The sequence below is a fragment of the Capra hircus genome, chromosome 6 (assembly GCF_001704415.2).
Source record: "Capra hircus breed San Clemente chromosome 6, ASM170441v1, whole genome shotgun sequence".
In the NCBI taxonomy this organism is placed as follows: domain Eukaryota; kingdom Metazoa; phylum Chordata; class Mammalia; order Artiodactyla; family Bovidae; genus Capra; species Capra hircus.
This window is the reverse complement of record NC_030813.1, coordinates 18,078,609-18,085,048: the sequence shown is the minus strand read 5'-3', so window position 1 is coordinate 18,085,048 and position 6,440 is coordinate 18,078,609. Positions and strand designations below refer to the sequence as shown.

At 39.5% G+C, this 6,440-nt stretch overlaps 1 pseudogene; it reads right to left on the bottom strand.

Annotated features, from left to right (window-relative positions):
- Positions 257-5,174, bottom strand: LOC108636263 (annotated as a pseudogene).

Below are 6,440 nucleotides of genomic sequence, written 5' to 3'. Positions count from 1 at the left end.
AATTTGCTGGCATATGGAGTGCAGCACTTTCACAAAATCATCTTTCAGGATTTGAAATAGCTCAACTGGAATTCCATCACCTCCACTAGCTTTGTTGATAGAGTAAGTCACATGAATTTTTCATTTCCCAGTGCATGTAAAAATTATACTTAAACTGTAGTACTCTGTTAAGTGTGAAATAATAGTGTTATATCTAACAATGTAAAAATACCTTGTTAATAAAAAATGCTCATCATCATATGAGCCTTTCAGCAATTTATGGTTTATTTGCTGTGGAGAATCTTGCCCCAGTGTTGAAGGCTGCTGACCAATCAGGATGGTGGTGTGAAAGGCTGGGGTGGCTTGGCAATTTCTTCAAATGAGACAACAACAAAATTTGTTACATCAATTGACTCTTGCTTTCATGAATGATTTCTCTGGACCATGCAATGCTATTTGATAGCATTTTATCCACAATAGAACATCTTTCAAAATTAGAGTCAATCCTCTCAAATCCTCTTGCTGCTTTATCAACTAAGTTTATGTAATATTCTAAATTCATTGTTGTCATTTCAACAATCTTCACCGTACCTCACCAGTAGATTCCATCTCAAGAAACCACTTTCTTTCCTCATCTGTTAGAAGCAACTCTTTATCAGTTTAAGTTCTATCATGAGATTGAAACAATTTAGTCATATCTTCAGACTCCACTACTATTTTAGTTCTCTTGCTGTCTCTACCACATCGGCAGTTATCTCCTCCACAGAAGTCTTGAGCCCTTCAAGTCATCCATGAGAGCTGGTATCAACTTCTTCAAAATGCCTATGAATTTTGGTATTTTGGTTTCTTCCCAGAAATCAAACATTCTCAATGGCATCTAGAAAGGTGAATCCTTTATATAAGGTTTTCAACTGACTTTACCCAGATCCATCATATGAATCGCTATCGATGGCAGCTATAGCCTTATAAAATGTATTTCTTAAATAAGGAGACTTGAAATTCAAAATTACACTCTAATGCCTGGGCTGCAGAATGGATGTTGTGTTAGCAGGCATGAAAACAACATTAATCTCATTGTACATCTCCATCAGAGACGGACATGTATGCTTGGGTGATCAAGTACATTGTCAATGAGCAGTCATATTTTGAAAGGAATTTTTTTTCTGACCGGAAGTTCTAAACAGTGGGCTTAAAATATCAGCAGATGTGCTCTCATCCAGGCTTTGTTCTATTTATAGACTACCGGCAGAGTAGATTCAGTATCACTCTTAAGGGCCCTAGGAGTTTCAGAATGGTAAACGAGCACTGGCTTCAACTTCAAGTCACCAGCAGCACTAGCCTCTAATAAGACAGTCAGCCTACCCTTTGAAGGCACTGACTTCTCCTCTCTAGCTATGAAAATCCTAGATGGCTATTTCATTTCATCCTAGAAGGTTATTCCACTTACCTTGAGAAGCTGTTGTTTCATTGGTGGCGGTTTAGTCACTAAGTTGTGTCCAACTCTTGTGAGCCCATGGACTGTAGCCCCCGAGGCCCCTCTGTCCAAGGGATTTTCCAGGCAAGAATACTGGAGTAGGTTGCCATTTCCTTCTCCAGGGGATCTTCCCAACCCAGGAATCGAACATGAGTCTCGTGCCTTGCAGGCAGATTCTTTACCAACTGAGCTATGAGAGAAGCCCACTGTTTCATTAGCCACCTTCATTAATGATCTTAGCTAGATCTTCTGGATAACTCGCTGCAGTTTCTACATCAGCACTGGGTGCTTCACCTTGCACTTTTATGTTATAGAGAAGGCTTCTTCCCTTCAACCTCATGAACCAACTTTCAAACTTTTCCACTTGAACTTCCTCATCTCTCTCTGCCTTCACAGAATCAGAGAGAATTAGGGCCTTGCTCTGGATATGGCTTTGGCTTAGGGAAATATTGTGGCTGTTTTGATCTTCTATCTAGACAACTAAAAATTTCTCCATATCAGGAATAATGTGGTTTTGATTTCTTATCATTTTTGTCATTAGAGTGGCATTTCTAATTTCCTTCTGGAACTTTTTCTTTGCATTCACAGCTTGGATCAGTGTTTGGGGCAAGAGGTCTAGCTTTCAGCCTGTCTCAGCTTTCAACACACCTTCCTCGCACAGCTTAATCATTTCTGGCTTTCAATTTAAAGTGAGAGATGTGAGACTCTTCCTTACACTCGAACACTTAGAAGTCACTGTTCAGTTCAGTTGCTCAGTTGTGTCCGACTCTACAACCCCATGGACTGCAGCACGCCAAACCTCCCTGTCCATCACCAGCTCCCAGTGTTTACCCAAACTCATGTCCATTGAGTCGGTGATGCCATCCAACCATCATCCTCTGTCATCCCCTTCTCCTCCTGCTTTCAATTTTTCCTAGCATCAGGGTTTTTTCAAATGAGTCAGTTCTTCGCATCAGGTGGCCAAAGGATTGGAGTTCCAGCTTCAACATCAGTCCTTCCAATGAACACCCAGGACTGATCTCCTTTAGGATGGACTGGTTAGATCTCCTTGCAGTCCAAAGGACTCTCAAGAGTCTTCTTCAACACCACAGTTCAAAAGCATTAATTATTTGGTTCTCAGTTTTCTTTATTGTCCAACTCTTACATCCATATATGACTACTGGAAAAATCGTAGCTTTCATTAAACAGACCTCTGTTGATAAAGTAATGTCTTTGCTTTTTAATATGCTGTCTAGGTTGGTCATAACTTTCCTTCCAAGGAGTAAGCGTCTTTTAATTTCATGGCTGCAATCACCATCTGCAGTGATTTTGGAGCCCAAAAATATAAAGTCTGACACTGTTTCCACTGTTTCCCCATCTGTTTCCCATGAAGTGATGGGACCAGATGCCATGATCTTCGTTTTCTGAATGTTGAGTTGTAAGGTAGGTTTTTCACTCTCTTTCACTTTCATCAAGAAGCTCTTTAGTTCCTCTTCACTTTCTGCCAGAAGGGTGGTGTTATCTGCATATCTGAGGTTATTAATATTTCTCCCAGCAATCTTGATTCCAGCTTGTGCTTCTTCCAGCCCAGGGTTTCTCATGATGTACTCTGCATATAAGTTAAATAAGCAGGGTGACAATATACAGCCTTGACATACTCCTTTTCCTTTTTGGAATCAGTCTGTTGTTCCATGTCCAGTTCTAACTGTTGCTTCCTGACCTGCATACAGATTTCTCAAGAGGCAGGTCAGGTGGTCTGGTATTCCCATCTCTTTCAGAATTTTCCACAGTTTATTGTGATCCACACAGTCAAAGGCTTTGGCATAGTCAATAAAGCAAAAATAGATGCTTTTCTGGAACTCTCTTGCTTTTTTGACGTTCCAACAGATGTTGGAAATTTGATCTCTGGTTCCTCTGCCAGCTTGAACATCTGGAAGTTCACAGTTCACATATTGTTAAAGTCTGGCTTGGAGAATTTTCAGCATTACTTTAGTAGCGTGTGAGATGAGTACAACTGTGCAGTAGTTTGAGCATTCTTTAGCATTGCCTTTCTTAGAGATTGAAATGAAAACAGGCCTTTTTCAGTTCTTTGGCCACTGCTGAGTTTTCCAAATTTGCTGGCACATTGAATGCAGCACTTTCACAGCATCATCTTTTAGGATTTGAAATAGCTCAACTGGAATTCCATCACCTCCACTAGCTTTGTTCGTAGTGACACTTTCTAAGGCCCACTTGACTTCACATTCCAGGATGCCTGGCTCTAGGTGAGTGATCACACCATCGTGATTATCTGGGTCGTGAAGATCTTTTTTGTCCAGTTCTTCTGCATATTCTTGCCACCTCTTCTTAATATCTTTGGCTTCAGTTAGGTCCAGACCATTTCTGTTCTTTATTGAGCCCATCTTTGCATGAAATGTTCCCTTGGTATCTCTAATTTTCTTAAAGAATTCTCTAGTCTCTCCCATTCTATTGTTTTCTTCTTTGCATTGATCACTGAGGAAGGCTTTCTTATCTCTCCTTGCTATTCTTTGGAATTCTGCATTCACCTGGGTATATCTTGCCTTTTCTCCTTTGCTTTGCACTTCTCTTCTTTTCAGAGCTATTTGTAAGGCCTCCTCAGGCAGCCATTTTGATTTTGCCTTTTTGCATTTCTTTTTCTTGGGGATGGTCTTGATCCCTGTCTCCTGTACAGTGTCACAAACCTCCATCCATAGTTCATCAGGCACTCTGGCTATCAGATCCAGTCCATTAAATCTATTTCTCACTTCCACTGTATAAATATTAGGGATTTGATTTAGGTCATATCTGAATGGTATAGTGGTTTTCCCTACTTTCTGCAATTTAGGTCTGAATTTGACAATAAGGTGTTCATGATCTGAGCCACAGTCAGCTCCCGGTCTTGTTTTTGCTGACTGTATAGAGCTTCTCCATGTTTGGCTGCAAAGAGTATAATCAGTCTGATTTCGGTGTTGACCATCTGGTGATGTTCATGTGTAGAGTCCTATTGTGTTGTTGGAAGAGGGTGTTTGCTATGACCAGTGCATTCTCTTGTCTCCATAGGATTTTTAATCAGCCTAATTTTAATATTGTTGTGTCTCAAGGAATAGAAAGGCCCAGGGGAGAGAGAGAGATGAGGAAATGGCTAGTGGGTGGAGCAGTCAGAACACATACGTTTATCCTTTAAGTTCACAATCTCATATGAGTATGGTTACTGGTGCCCAAAGCAATTGTGAGGTAGCATCAAGTATCTCTGATCACAGATCACCATGGCAGATACAATGATAATGAAGAAGTCTGAAATATTGCAAGAATTACAAAGTGTAACAGAGACACAAAGTGAACAAATGCTGTTGGGAAAATTGTGCTGATAGACTCTCTCAATGCAGAGTTCCCACAGATTCTCCATTTGTTAAAAAAAAAAAATGTAGTTTCTGTAAAGCACAATAAAACAAGGTATGCTTGTATATGAAAAATTTAGGTCCATATGTAATCAAGAAATGCACAAATCTGTGGCAAAAATGAGACACTCTAATGCTCATAGATCATATAGTCCATTAGGAAAGATAGAATTTTTATTAAAAAACACAAAGTATTTAAAAGTAGTATAACGCTCAGGGACTGGTGAGAAGATACAAAGAGAGAATCTGACCTAGTTGGGTTGGTGAAGGGGTGGTTCCTCTCTAAGGGTGCGCTTGCCTGAGGAAGTCTTCAGTGGGGAGTAGTAGTAGATGTGTTCATTCATGGTCGATATTTGCAACCCCACAGACTGTAGCCCGCTAGGCTTCTCTGTCCATGGGGATTCTCCAGCCAAGAGTATTGGAGAGGGTTGCAATTTCCTTCTCCAGGGCATCTTCCTGACCCAGAGATCAGACTCAAGAAGCAGCTAATTGGACAAAAGGAGGTGGAAAGCAAGGTGTACATTCTCCTGCAACTTTGTGACACACTGACAAAGGAGCAGTGTAAACAAAATTCCCAAATCCAGACTTATTTTGGATGTTCAGTGAAAATAACTGTTCAAAAATCATGACCACAGAAAAACAACTGGTCTGTTAATTCCATCAGCTTGTTTTACCACTGGTCCTATATTTTACCCAAAAATATAACCTGTTCAATCTTTATCAACTGTGCCATGATGATTAATTCATCTTAAAAGACTTTAGCTAATTTGTTCGACTTTCATCTCTGCAAGTGGGTACAACTCGTTTCCCCATTTACATTGTTCCTGCCCCCCTCACTTCCTCACATGGGATCACCAGCCCCTGAGACAATTTGGCCCCTACTTCCGGACAAAATCACCACACCCACATGCAAAGGCTTTTATTTGCCCTGGAAATGAGTGTTCACCTGTGAGCTTTTCCTGACTACTCACAGTAAAGAGCATAAAATCCAAAGAAAGAACAAATGGCCTTCGTGTAAATAGGTCACATCTGTCACGTCATTTTATGTTCCAAGGCTATTAATTTGGTTGGAATTTGCCTATATAAATACATATTTTATTAAATTGGAAACAGAAACTTGAAAATGATGCTTGGGCCCTAGCATAAATGAAGTTCCTGTCAGTGAAAGAAATAAAAATGACTGCAAACGACAAAAAAAAAATTATAAGTGCTGCAAAACATTCTTTTGGATGTTAGAATAGGAACTCAAATAATGATGTCTAATATGAGGGTGCTTCAGTCTGACACATGCAATATTTATTTGTTTGTATATTCATTTAATAAGCATGTAATAAAGAGGTAGAAAGTTCAAATGACCTATACTAAATGCCTCTACTTATTTCCCGAAATAAGAGTATTAATAGCAACACGTTTTTCTTTCTAGTACTACAGGGATTCATAGTCCTTGAATCAGGGATATTTTATTGTCTTATTTAAAACTGGGGTAAAGTAGATATATAGGAAATTATCTCTGTAATTTTTAAATGATAAAAAAGGTGGAGGAGAATTATTTTAATAGCTACTCAGTCCACTAAGCATTATTAAATAATTGAAAAAGACTTGTCATTCTC